Below are 15,222 nucleotides of genomic sequence, written 5' to 3' on the forward strand. Positions count from 1 at the left end.
TTAACAGTTTTTGCTCTTAACTCTTTCATCCCTCACGTAAAATATCCACAAAAACTTCAGTTGCACATCTTTTTTTACATATAATACCTAAGTTCCTCCAGTATAATGCAGTCAGCATATTTATCAGTAGAAATATGAGGTTATGACAAAATTTCCATATATTTGAATATGCAAACTTTGTACAGAGGACACACCTTCATGTGGAAATGTTCAATTTTTAACATGAATATTGTGAAATTTTTCATTCACAGTCTCTGTGGCTACTACTCTAATAGGAACACAGATGAAAGTAAAATTCATGCAATAACCAATTCTATTTATGATGCGATTCTACTATGTCCAATATCTGCTACGGCCAAGAGAGATAGTGAGTTGTTTGAGGATAACCCTGCCCCCTACCACCTCCCTCCAACACTTTAACACACACAAACACACACACACACACACACACATACACACGGTTGATGTATCCAAGAAACACAAACTCCTGTCCTTCTGCACACGAAGTACCTAGGGATTCTACAATATCTAGTACTGATTGTATTTGAGAGGACATGACACTTGTAGCCCCATGGGGCTGTCTCAGAAAGTGGCAGAGGAAGGATATTCTTCTCAATGAGAAACCAAAAGCAACAAAAAGTTAGTGATGTATAAAAGAACATTTTCAGTAAGATCAAACTTTTCATTCCTCATCTCACAACAATAAGCATAACACTTACAGTATCGTCTTCATGTTCATTGTCCTTTTTCATAGAGGAGGTGATAGTGTCTGCAATGGGAACTGCAGGGTCTGGTGCCAATGAAAGGCAGGGAGTAACGGACTTTTCCATCGAGAATTCTGTGCAAAGGAGACAAAAACCATGACTCCACTCACCATATCATTCTGTTTCTCCCTCGGGTCCATGAAGCAGGAGGAGAGCTGTGCCGCTTAGTTTCAGGTGAAGCCCAGTAGCCAGGAGGATGTACACTGCAAATCAGATCCTGCCTACCCATGTCATGGTCAAGCCAGATATCACTAAATCCTGAATGAGCAAACTCCCTCCCCAAACAGATAGGTCCTGCATGGAATCAGAATCTGTATCTTCACACCGATGATATATCAGGTGGGAGAAGACCACTGCCCTCACTCATGATCTGAACACGTGCTAAGGAGTTAATAAGCTCGCCCTGCCTAGGTTAAGCTGCAAACTTCTGACAAAGGCCTTGCAGCTCTGAGTAAAAGAAATAGCAATGTTTTGTGGCCATTCCGACTTGATTCCTTCCTACTAACTCCTCATTCCTTGTAGATTAATCTTTCTCTTACTGATCTTTTTATTTTGTTTCTTTTGGGAGAACTAGACCTTGCAGTCCTCAGGGATTACTCCTGGCATTGTACTGAGAGATCACTTGTGGCATTTCTCGGGGGACCATATGATTACAGAGATCTAACCTGGGGTGACTGAATACAAAGCAACTGGGCCGCTCACTGTACTCTCTTGCTGGCCTTCAGTGTTGGCTTCATGGGGGCTTCTGACCTGGGCATCTATTCCATAAACACTCCCTAACATTTGCGCTTGTCTCTAATGCACAGGACACCTAGAAATAGGATGTGCCCGCAAGTTCCAAGGATATTGAAAGCCCCTGGATTCAGAAAACCCCAAATGATAACGTTACTTCTCCCCATATCCTTAATTTTGCCTGTTTGTAGGCTGTGGGTATCGGATCCCATGTGGGAACCCAGAGGTTGTCTGTTGGCCCCAAAGAGTGAAGACACCAAATCAGATATACAACTTTAAGAGCTTTCTTATGCACAGCAAGTGAGAGAAGCAGTGGAATCACAGATTCAAATGCAATAACAAACTTCAATGTGTATTTGGTATGTTGGTATGTTTTGCATGTTTTCACCTTCAGACTGGAGAGTTTTGAAAGAAAAAGACATTATGTTTAGAGCTAGACATTATGTTTAGTTCAGTGTGATCTTATGTTTCCAATTTGCCTGTGTCTTCTAATATGTATTGGGAGACTCTGAAGTACATTTTAATAAGTGGCTTTGTATTTGAGGTGTGTGTGTGTGTGTGTGTGTGTGTGTGTGTGTGTGTGTGTTTGTGTCTGTGTGGGGGGGAGCTTTGCATTTGTATGTCCATATTCAATGGAAATAATTTTTGAGATCAAAAATTAGATATATTAACTGAAATGGTGTTAATTAACATTTATTTACAATCTGGAAAAATCTGAGTTTAAGTTAATCATGACATCTTTTGTCACAGGGTTAGCGATTTTTGGGGGATGATGGATTATCCCCTTTTTTTTGTTTGCTGTACTTCTATGAATGGAGCAAAAGCACAGCAGATAGGGCCTTTGACTTCCTCGTGTTTGACCCGGGTTCGATTCTTCTGTCCCTCTCAGAGACCCCAGCAAGCTGCCGAGAGTATCCTGCCGGCATGGCAGAGCCTGGCAAGCTCCTGTGGCATATTCAAAAAGCCGAAAACAGTAACAACAAGTCTCACAATGGAGAAGTTACTGGTGCCAGCTCGAGCAAAATTGGTGAACAATGGGAGGACAGTGCTACAGTGCTACTGCCATGAACACATTTTAATGATCTTTTTAGAGAGATTTTCTTTCAAACGAAAAATCTGGAGTGCCCCACATATCTCAGTTATTCACATGACCTTTCTCTATGTAACTAAACCTGTTTTCACAAAATGATATCAGCTGAGACAGTGAGCAGAAAGGATGGGAAAGGTTCCGGATATTCAAAGGCAATAAGCATGGGTCCTGACTGAGGTGATAGGAGATCTCAGAGGGATGCAAAATGGTAAGAGCCTGATCAACTTGAAAGGGTCCACAGGTCTCTCACTAGAATATCAATTTGCTATAGTCCAACTTTTAAATTGTGGTGGGTGTCATAGTTGCACTATGAACTAAGACGTAAAGAGCTTTGAAAAGAAATAAACTGATGTACGTGGTTGGAGTGATAGCACAGCTGGTAAGGCATTTGCCTTGCAAGCGGTCAACCCGGGCTGGATTCTCAGCATCCCATATGTTTCCCTGAGCACCGCCAGGATTAATTCCTGAGTACACGAGCCAGGAGTAACACCTGCGCATCGCTGGGTGTGACCAAAAAAGCGAAAAAAATAAAATAAAAAGAGAAACAAACTAATGTAGTCAAACTAAATTATATTCACAAGTCAGATTCTATATACTACAACAGTACTAATGGTTAATTTTTTAATAGATTCTATTTTATTAAATCTAGGTTCATACCGTCATTTGAGCAAGTAGAAACTGCATCATCTGCGACACTAGTGGATTTATTATCCTGAAGAGGTCTCCGGTTCATTTTTGATCCATCATTGACAAAGCACATGGCACGTGTAAAGTGTTGGCCCACATAGCCTGAACTGAATGGTCCTGTCCAAGGGGATGATGCTCTTGAATCCGTGTCTTCATCCTGGATTACAGATGAGGATTCGGTGAATGTAACGAATTAATGAAATTACATTAAAGGAAAATTAAAAACATGAAGCAAATATCAACAACTTACACAATTACAGTGTCAACTGGACCTTGCCTTAAGTTTGGTGCCCATGGAGAACACCAAACGCAGGCCTGTCAATCTGTTCCTTCAAGCACCAGTAGGATGGTTTTTGACAGTTAAGAACTGGGAGAATGGGAGAAAATGAGTACCTTTCCCAAGCAAGGATTCAGAGATACTTCTTGTTCAGGAGTCTGCCTAGATGTCTCCCCACATTGACAGAGGGTTCACATCTCATAGTCCTTGCCGTGACTATACACAGAACTTTCTGGATATGAGGATTACCCTTATCTTTGGGAGATGTGTAGAATGTTTTCTGACTGAAAAAAGAATACCAAAGCATTCTATTGATAGTCCTGTTAATATCTTTGAATCCTTAGGTCTTTCTGGAAGGAATGGAGACCATGAGATGCAGAGTGACATTATGGAAAGTGAGGTGGGATTCTATGTAATAGTATAAACACCATTATTAGACTCTGATTCCAGGAATAAGATTCCTTGCAGTAGGATCCGATGATGTATCAGTATGATAGATGTGTAGGACACAAGTGTAACTGGTCACAGGATTGGGCTCTACTGATACTGGCACTATAGGTAATTAACAGTTTTTGCTCTTAACTCTTTCATCCCTCACGTAAAATATCCACAAAAACTTCAGTTGCACATCTTTTTTTACATATAATACCTAAGTTCCTCCAGTATAATGCAGTCAGCATATTTATCAGTAGAAATATGAGGTTATGACAAAATTTCCATATATTTGAATATGCAAACTTTGTACAGAGGACACACCTTCATGTGGAAATGTTCAATTTTTAACATGAATATTGTGAAATTTTTCATTCACAGTCTCTGTGGCTACTACTCTAATAGGAACACAGATGAAAGTAAAATTCATGCAATAACCAATTCTATTTATGATGCGATTCTACTATGTCCAATATCTGCTACGGCCAAGAGAGATAGTGAGTTGTTTGAGGATAACCCTGCCCCCTACCACCTCCCTCCAACACTTTAACACACACAAACACACACACACACACACACACATACACACGGTTGATGTATCCAAGAAACACAAACTCCTGTCCTTCTGCACACGAAGTACCTAGGGATTCTACAATATCTAGTACTGATTGTATTTGAGAGGACATGACACTTGTAGCCCCATGGGGCTGTCTCAGAAAGTGGCAGAGGAAGGATATTCTTCTCAATGAGAAACCAAAAGCAACAAAAAGTTAGTGATGTATAAAAGAACATTTTCAGTAAGATCAAACTTTTCATTCCTCATCTCACAACAATAAGCATAACACTTACAGTATCGTCTTCATGTTCATTGTCCTTTTTCATAGAGGAGGTGATAGTGTCTGCAATGGGAACTGCAGGGTCTGGTGCCAATGAAAGGCAGGGAGTAACGGACTTTTCCATCGAGAATTCTGTGCAAAGGAGACAAAAACCATGACTCCACTCACCATATCATTCTGTTTCTCCCTCGGGTCCATGAAGCAGGAGGAGAGCTGTGCCGCTTAGTTTCAGGTGAAGCCCAGTAGCCAGGAGGATGTACACTGCAAATCAGATCCTGCCTACCCATGTCATGGTCAAGCCAGATATCACTAAATCCTGAATGAGCAAACTCCCTCCCCAAACAGATAGGTCCTGCATGGAATCAGAATCTGTATCTTCACACCGATGATATATCAGGTGGGAGAAGACCACTGCCCTCACTCATGATCTGAACACGTGCTAAGGAGTTAATAAGCTCGCCCTGCCTAGGTTAAGCTGCAAACTTCTGACAAAGGCCTTGCAGCTCTGAGTAAAAGAAATAGCAATGTTTTGTGGCCATTCCGACTTGATTCCTTCCTACTAACTCCTCATTCCTTGTAGATTAATCTTTCTCATACTGATCTTTTTATTTTGTTTCTTTTGGGAGAACTAGACCTTGCAGTCCTCAGGGATTACTCCTGGCATTGTACTGAGAGATCACTTGTGGCATTTCTCGGGGGACCATATGATTACAGAGATCTAACCTGGGGTGACTGAATACAAAGCAACTGGGCCGCTCACTGTACTCTCTTGCTGGCCTTCAGTGTTGGCTTCATGGGGGCTTCTGACCTGGGCATCTATTCCATAAACACTCCCTAACATTTGCGCTTGTCTCTAATGCACAGGACACCTAGAAATAGGATGTGCCCGCAAGTTCCAAGGATATTGAAAGCCCCTGGATTCAGAAAACCCCAAATGATAACGTTACTTCTCCCCATATCCTTAATTTTGCCTGTTTGTAGGCTGTGGGTATCGGATCCCATGTGGGAACCCAGAGGTTGTCTGTTGGCCCCAAAGAGTGAAGACACCAAATCAGATATACAACTTTAAGAGCTTTCTTATGCACAGCAAGTGAGAGAAGCAGTGGAATCACAGATTCAAATGCAATAACAAACTTCAATGTGTATTTGGTATGTTGGTATGTTTTGCATGTTTTCACCTTCAGACTGGAGAGTTTTGAAAGAAAAAGACATTATGTTTAGAGCTAGACATTATGTTTAGTTCAGTGTGATCTTATGTTTCCAATTTGCCTGTGTCTTCTAATATGTATTGGGAGACTCTGAAGTACATTTTAATAAGTGGCTTTGTATTTGAGGTGTGTGTGTGTGTGTGTGTGTGTGTGTGTGTGTGTGTTTGTGTCTGTGTGGGGGGGAGCTTTGCATTTGTATGTCCATATTCAATGGAAATAATTTTTGAGATCAAAAATTAGATATATTAACTGAAATGGTGTTAATTAACATTTATTTACAATCTGGAAAAATCTGAGTTTAAGTTAATCATGACATCTTTTGTCACAGGGTTAGCGATTTTTTGGGGATGATGGATTATCCCTTTTTTTGTTTGCTGTACTTCTATGAATGGAGCAAAAGCACAGCAGATAGGGCCTTTGACTTCCTCGTGTTTGACCCGGGTTCGATTCTTCTGTCCCTCTCAGAGACCCCAGCAAGCTGCCGAGAGTATCCTGCCGGCATGGCAGAGCCTGGCAAGCTCCTGTGGCATATTCAAAAAGCCGAAAACAGTAACAACAAGTCTCACAATGGAGAAGTTACTGGTGCCAGCTCGAGCAAAATTGGTGAACAATGGGAGGACAGTGCTACAGTGCTACTGCCATGAACACATTTTAATGATCTTTTTAGAGAGATTTTCTTTCAAACGAAAAATCTGGAGTGCCCCACATATCTCAGTTATTCACATGACCTTTCTCTATGTAACTAAACCTGTTTTCACAAAATGATATCAGCTGAGACAGTGAGCAGAAAGGATGGGAAAGGTTCCGGATATTCAAAGGCAATAAGCATGGGTCCTGACTGAGGTGATAGGAGATCTCAGAGGGATGCAAAATGGTAAGAGCCTGATCAACTTGAAAGGGTCCACAGGTCTCTCACTAGAATATCAATTTGCTATAGTCCAACTTTTAAATTGTGGTGGGTGTCATAGTTGCACTATGAACTAAGACGTAAAGAGCTTTGAAAAGAAATAAACTGATGTACGTGGTTGGAGTGATAGCACAGCTGGTAAGGCATTTGCCTTGCAAGCGGTCAACCCGGGCTGGATTCTCAGCATCCCATATGTTTCCCTGAGCACCGCCAGGATTAATTCCTGAGTACACGAGCCAGGAGTAACACCTGCGCATCGCTGGGTGTGACCAAAAAAGCGAAAAAAATAAAATAAAAAGAGAAACAAACTAATGTAGTCAAACTAAATTATATTCACAAGTCAGATTCTATATACTACAACAGTACTAATGGTTAATTTTTTAATAGATTCTATTTTATTAAATCTAGGTTCATACCGTCATTTGAGCAAGTAGAAACTGCATCATCTGAGACACTAGTGGATTTATTATCCTGAAGAGGTCTCCGGGTTATTTTTGATCCATCATTGACAAAGCACATGGCACGTGTAAAGTGTTGGCCCACATAGCCTGAACTGAATGGTCCTGTCCAAGGGGATGATGCTCTTGAATCCGTGTCTTCATCCTGGATTACAGATGAGGATTCGGTGAATGCAACGAATTAATGAAATTACATTAAAAGAAAATCAAAAACATGAAGCAAATATCAACAACTTACACAATTACAGTGTCAACTGGACCTTTCCTTAAGTTTGGTGCCGATGGAGAACACCAAAAGCAGGCCTATCATTGTGTCCTTCAACCAACAGTAGGATGGTTTTTGATAATGAATACTGGGAGAATGGGAGAAAATGAGTACCTTTCTCAAGCAAATATTCAGAGATACTCCTTGCTCAGGAGTCTACCTAGATGCCTCCCTCCATTGACAGAGGGTTCACATCTCATGGTTCTTGCCGTGAATATACACAGAACTTTCTGGATATGAGGATTACCCTTGTCTTTGGGAGCTGTGTAGAATGTTTTATGACTGAAAAAAGATTACCAAAGCAATCTATTGATAGTCCTTTTCATATCTTTGAATCCATAGGTCTTTCTGGAAGGAATGGAGACCATGACATGGAGAGTGACGTTATGGAAAGTGAGGTAGAATTTTATATAATAGTATAAACACTTTATTTGATTTCAGGAATAAGATTCATTGCTGTAGGATTCGATAATATAGCAGTATGATAGATGTGTAGGATACAAGTGTAACTGTTTACAGGAGTACCACTGATGGGCTCTACTGATATTGGCACTATAGGTAATTAACAGTTTTTGCTCTTAACTCTTTCATCCCTCATGTAAAATACCAACACAAAATTTCTGTTACACGTCATGTTTTACATATAATACCTAAGTTCCTCCAGTATAATGTGGTCAGCAATTTTACCAGTAGAAATATGAGGTTATGACAAAATTTCCATATATTTGAATATGCAAACTTTGTACACAGCACACAGCTTAATGTGGAAATGTTGAATTTTTACCATGAATATTGTGAAATTTGTCATTCATTTTCTCTGTGGCTACTACTCTAATAGGAACACAGATGAAAATAAAATTCATGCAATAACCCAATTCGATTTATGATCTGATTCTATTATGTCCAAGATCTATAATTGCCTCGAGAGATAGGGCATTGTTTGTGGATACCACTGGCCCCTGCTACACCCCTCCAACCAATTAGCGCACACACACACACACACACACACACACACACACACACACAGTTAGTGTATGCAAGAAGCAAAAACTCAAGTCCTGCTCCACACGAAGTACCTAGGGATTCTGCAATAACCGGGACCGATTGTATTTGAGAGCACGTGAGACTTGTATCCCCATGGGAAAGTGGCCGAGGAAGTATATTCTTCTCAAAGAGAAACCAAAAGCAACCAAAACTTAGTGATGGATAAAAGAAAATGTTCAGTAAGAGCAAATCTTTCATTTCTTGTCTCACATCAATAAGCATAACACTTACCTTATCCTCTTCATGTTCATTGTCCTTTTTCATAGAGGAGTTTATAGTGTCTGCAATGGAAACTGCAGGGTCTGGTGCCAATGAAAGGCAGGGAGTAACGGACTTTTCAATCGAGAGATCTGTGCAAAGGAGAAAAAACCATGACTCCATTCACCATCTCATTCTGTTTCTCCCTCGGGTTCATGAGGCAGAAGGAGAGCTGTGCCCCTTAGTTTCAGGTGAAGCCCAGTAGCCAGGAGGATGTACATGCAAAGCAGATCCTGTCTACCCATGTCATGGTCAAGCCAGATATCACTAAATCCTGAATGAGTAAACTCCCTCCCCAAACAGATAGGTGCTGCATGGAATCAGAATCTGTATTTTCACACCGATGATATGTCAGGTGGGAGAAGACCAAAGCCCTCACTCATGATCTGAACAAGGGCTAAGGAGGTAATAAGCTCAACCTCCCTAGTTTAAGCTGCAAACTTCTGACAAAGGCCTTGCAGTTCATAGTAAAAGAAACAGCAATGCGTTGTGGCCGTTCCGACTTGCTTCTTTCCTACAAACTCCTCATTCTTTGTAGATTAACCTTCCTCTTAGTGATCCTTTTAGTTTGTTTCTTTTGGGGGAACCATAACTTGCAGTGCTCAGGGCTTACTCCTGGCATTGTACTCAGAGATCACTTCTGGCATTTTCACGGGACCATGTGATGCCGGAGATCAAACCTGTGTTGACTGAATGCAAAGCAACTGTGCCGCTCACTGTATTCTCTAGCTGGCCTTCATTTCTGTCTTCGTGGGGGCTTCTTACCTGGGCTTCTAATCCCTCAAAACTTCCTAACATTTCAACTTGTCTCTACTACAAAGGACACCTATATGCCTTTGGACTTCCGTCCTCATAGGAACTGCAGGAAGGTCTGTGCATGTTGACCAAATTGCATTCCCTCCCATTTGCAAAATCACACCTTCACTCTCTTTAGAATTTCAGTTAATTGAGGTGTTACCTCGTCACCAATATAATTCCAAAGACAGGTGAGACATCTTGTCATCACTCTCAGCCCATTCCTGGCCTTGCATGCTCCACAACCCTTAGGTTTGTAATAAGCAGAGTAAAAGTATGAATGTGCTCTAGTAATCACTTCACACTGCTCATATAATCTTACCAGAAGACTGAGGTGGAGGAGTGAGTATTGGTCCCTGGAAATTGCCATGAGATGGTAGAGCCGATGTTGCAGCAACTACATTGATTGAGTTCCGGTTTTCCATGGAGTCTGGCCTGGCCACAGGTTCATGCTGAGTTTGTGGTGTAGTAGCAATACTAATGTCCTGTTTTACAAATTGAAGATAAATGGATAGGTCAGGTAAATGCAGTGACGTCTAGAGAAGAAGAAACCCAATAAAGTAGTATGTCAAGCGCCTTACACGGTATATGAGAAATAGAGCGGGATAATCCACACACGATATCAGAGACTGAGACCTTCTAAGGTCTCTGCCTGCATCTGAGTGTAAATAGAGGTTACCTGAAAGAAGGTACAGGTGCTACCTATCATGATTCTCTCCCTGGATATAGACTAAGAGTCTTTCCCTTGCGTGCCACCAGACGTATTATTAACCAATCACATGACTCATGCCAAAAAAAAAATAATATTCGCTCCATATTGCCTGAAACCCTTTCTCTGTCGACCTCTCTCTCCACAGAAATACAGAATTTTTCCATTAAGAACTGAAAGAATAGGAGAACAATTTTTTTTCTAATTAAGAATTCACGTTTCCAGGGCTGCAGTGAAAGTAAGCGGGTGGGGTGTTTGCCTTGCACATGGCGAATTCGGGTTCGATTCCCAGCATCCCATATGGTCCCCTGAGCACCCCCAGGAGAAACTCCTGAATGCAGAGCCAGGGGTAAAACCTGTGCATTGCCAGTTGTGCCCCAAAAATCAGATCTAAAAGGAATCCACATTTCCCAGAAGAGGATTCTGAGCTAATCAAGACTTTGGCTGCACCAATGACATCTTCCCGCCAGCGTCCCTCCTGTGACAGTCAGACAGATCTTTATGTTGCTGCCTTGGAGCAGACACACACCTTCATTCTTCGCTGTACACAGCACACATCTGTTTAATAATCTGTCTGCACCAAACTCTTTTGTGTGCTCAGTTTTGCCACCTGGCATTGGGGGCCTTCCCTTTTCTTTGAGTCCTACCCATACACACAACACTTTTGGGAATAGAGATTTGTCAGTTCCTACAGAGCTCAAGTTCTTCAAATTTGAGTTGCCCATTCGAGGAATATAAAGTATCAAAATGGAGACTAACACCCCAGTATAGCAGAGATAAGTACCAGGAGGGTTACTCCACAGCTTAGATGCTGGCCTCACATGCTGGGGGGGAAAGGCACTTCAGATAGAGAAGGACCACCAAGTAAAGGCCCTCTTAAGGGCCCGCTCGTCGTGGGAGATGCAGGCTCTCCAAGGTGGAAGGAGAATGTATATAAGAGAATACAAGCAAGTATGTTAAAACCAAACACATGTGTGTTGCTTTAGGTACATCAGAGGGCTAGACTATAAAAGGTCCAATGTGTTGCATGCGTGGGACCGGGAGCTTTGTTTTATAGGCTCTGGATCTTGGCCATTGCTGGGATCACATGGAGCCAGGGCAGTTAGTGGGTGTGGCTTCTGCGCTACTGGCAAACTAGGGATCTGGGTGGAGGAGGCCCAGTCCTGATCTGACAGGCTTGGAGATCTCAATCCCGGGTCCCGCATACCTGGGTTCCTCTGCCCGTTCCTTCATGCCCGAGGTTCGTCCGAGCGTATGGAGTGTGGCCTTGAGTATGGCTGTGGCTGGGTTCTGGAGGATTTTGATTGCTGGGGCTTGGCTTGGGGAGGGGAGGAAAACTTAATCTGCCCCCTCCTAGGAGCCCCATTGAAGACAGCCTGGCCCCTGGGCCGGAAATTGTGCATCAACGCAGAACCAAAATATATATATGTGTAAAATAAACTGGGTAATGAATGTGATGTAACTCTAGCAGCACTTCGTCATGTGTCTTTTCTTAAAATAGGTCACGAGAAGAAAAAGTTTAAGAGGCATATTTAAGAGAGCAACTGTAAATCAGGATAATGTTTTAGGATGCTAATGAGATTCTATCCTTCTTAATCCACTGGTAATTTGGATTATCATGGAAGTATTGAGATCAAGAGTGATAGAGAGGTAAAATAAGTCTATTGTGTATAATGTTACTCCAAATAGCAGATTTTAACACAAATATGTTTTCCAATGTTCCCATAAAATATATGATACCGTTCCCTTTTTACCTTTCCTCTTCCTTCCTTCCTTCCTTCCTTCCATCTTTTTTCTCGTTCCCTCTTTTTCTTCTCGCCTGCCTGCCTTCCTTCCTTCCTTCCTTCCTTCCTTCCTTCCTTTCTTTTTCCTTCCTTCCTTCCTTCCGTCCTTCCTTCCTTCCATCCTTCCGTCCTACCTTCCTTCATTCCCCATATCCTATTGTTGCTCAGAGCTTCTCTCTGGCTCTATGCACAGGTATTACTACTTCAAGCAGTACACTGCGGCCGATATGTGGAGTTGGGGTTCATACCATGTGAGACAAGTGTCTTCCCTCTATATTATCTCTGGCCTAACACAAATGAGATGCTATGACATATGCACAAAGAAGAACAGAACTTGTTCATGTGATGACAGAGGAAGATTGGATAATTCAAACCTGTAGTTAATCAATGATTTTCATTTCACTATGTCACATCCACTCTACCTTATCCCAAAATGACTGTTATGAAACAAATTTTAGGTCACTGCTACCTGTAATCCACATAGAAAATTTTAGGTTTATTTTTACAGTAGCCATCCCAGTCATCTTGGGCAGTCCTGAGTTACTTCCAGATATGCTTATGCTACCATGTAGTAATGAAGATAGACTCAAGCTTTTCACATGATATGCACGTGCCCTAATACTTGAAATATTGGCCTGATTGTTTTGTTGTGTTGTAAGAGTAATCACACCATGAAAATATTCACAGAACACATAACCAGAAAGTAGAGATGAGGATTCACTGTGGTTTTGAAAACATCAAAATTTTCCAAAGAGTTAATAGTTATAGCTAATGGGAGTGAAAACATTGGCAGCATTACCTTTTGCTTCTTGGTGTCCTTAGGCTGATTCGAAGTGCCACTTCCCCCAGGTTCCAGAAAACGTACAGTCTCTGATAATGGCAAGAGAGTGAGGAACTTTATCTAATTTGCATAATTAAGCAGAGAAAAAAAGAAATCCCTCCCTTCCCTTTCTCTCATGCACACACTCAGTTCCACTACTCAAAGGCATTGATGAACCACATGATTCCCATGAGCCTTCAGGACAAGAGGAAGTCCTATTCTTGACTCTGAAATAATTCCACAGGGACCTGTTCAGGTATTTTCAGAACTAAAATAGTACCTTTGGACCCTTCAAGACTCAAGTAGTCTGACACTGACACTAAAGAAAGGGTTCCAAATAAGTTTTTAGGAATACCACAATTTCATTTTGGTAAGATATTTTTAGAAAAAAGAATAGCCTGGAACAGGCATTACTATCTTACCAACAACTGGCTCACCATCAACAGAATGTGTCCCATTTCTAAGGTCATATATAAATATCTTTTTTCATCTTATTTCTTTATGTTAATTAACTTCTATAATAGGTTAGGAATTTTACAGAGGTGTGTAGCTTTACTGATTATATAAATTTACATGGAAATGTGTATGAATTTCTATTGTCAGGCATAACATAGTAAAACAAAAAAATCCCAGGAAATCATCTGACATTGTTTAAAAAATATCTTTCTTTTTATATACAGAAAATACAAAAACTTCACTATTGACTCACAGAGCAAAATTGTTCTAACCCATTTTTCTCTTGGGCAAGTGTCTTCAATTATAGAAACCCCACATCAGGAGAGAGCTTCGAGAGTCCACAGAGGAGGGGATGAGCCTCCCCAATTTCAAGGAACAGGCCCAGAAAATAATTCTTTAGGGCACCTATGATATTAGCATCTGTCACTCCTAGAAACAGGCAGTTGTTCCAAGTAGTGTTTGGCATCATTTGAGGGAACATGATAACCCCCCGAGAGTAGGGTTAAGTGACTGTACTTTACAGAATTTCCCTATACCTACTTGTCTTTGGAGAAGTCTTCATCCTAGGTCTTTGTGCCATTTGCCTCCGGAATTCTTCACGCCGCCTCATTTCTTGTTCTATATCCAGTCTTGAAGATGGGAAGAAGATTGGGCTTCAATTAGAATGACATACTGCGTCCTTCACTAGATATTGAACAGCTCAGCTGACAAACTTCCACTTTAACCCAAAGTGTAATTATCACTATTCAGTACCTCCGTTTCAAGTCATGAAGTTCCCTGATCTTCTGTGCCAAATACCAGTTCATCTTAAAATCTTTTATCTGTGGGACAATAACACACCCATATTCAGTCATGTCCAAGAATACACACAAAAAAGAGGAGAAAACAAAAGAAAACATACCCTGTTAGCATCAGTAGCTGCCCTCAAAGTAGTTATCTGAAAAAAAAATTCAACACATTAAAACCCCTGAGTTTTGTGCCCTGGGACCATTACAAAGTCTGCAAAGGGGGAATAAAGGCATTTGTATCCAGGGCAGATGCGATTACCTGTTTTTGGAAGGAGCTCTCTATTTGTTTCAGTTTTTCTTTCATGTTTTCAGTTTTTTGCCTATGAGATAGATGGCTCTCGTCACATAAAGCACAATATGAGCTTGAACATAAATGATCTCCCTTGGGTTTTTAAGCTCACATCTCTCCCCTGATCTACTTTCTCCATTGTCATGCAACTTTTTCCTGATTATAAAAGTGCTCTAGGTGAAACATTATCATTTTGATTCCAAACCTATGTTTCTATGCCTTCAGTGTTCACAACTGATATACTTTCCTTAACCATTACAAGAATTTCCCTGACTTATCAGGTGATAAGTATCTTCCATCAGAACACACTAGTCTCCTTTCATTTATATCTCTATCATATTCCAGGAGTTAAAAACCCAGGTCCCAGATGTCACAAACGTATCTATACATGTAATTGATCTTAGAGAACATTGTTTCTTAAAGACTAGGACATTATTCCAGCCCCCAAAAACGTTTGCATAAACTAAGTTTCCACATAGTGTAGACAGCATTGTGAACCAGAAGCCACCATAAGTAACAATTTTGGGGTATATTTTTTTGTAAAACAATAATTCTGGCATTATTTCTCTTTATGTATGTCTTTTGGACATTTACTTTTATTAGTATGTTACCTCTGGTAACAT

This window comes from Sorex fumeus, unplaced genomic scaffold (assembly GCF_029834395.1).
Source record: "Sorex fumeus unplaced genomic scaffold, SorFum_2.1 ptg000036l, whole genome shotgun sequence".
NCBI classification, from domain to species: domain Eukaryota; kingdom Metazoa; phylum Chordata; class Mammalia; order Eulipotyphla; family Soricidae; genus Sorex; species Sorex fumeus.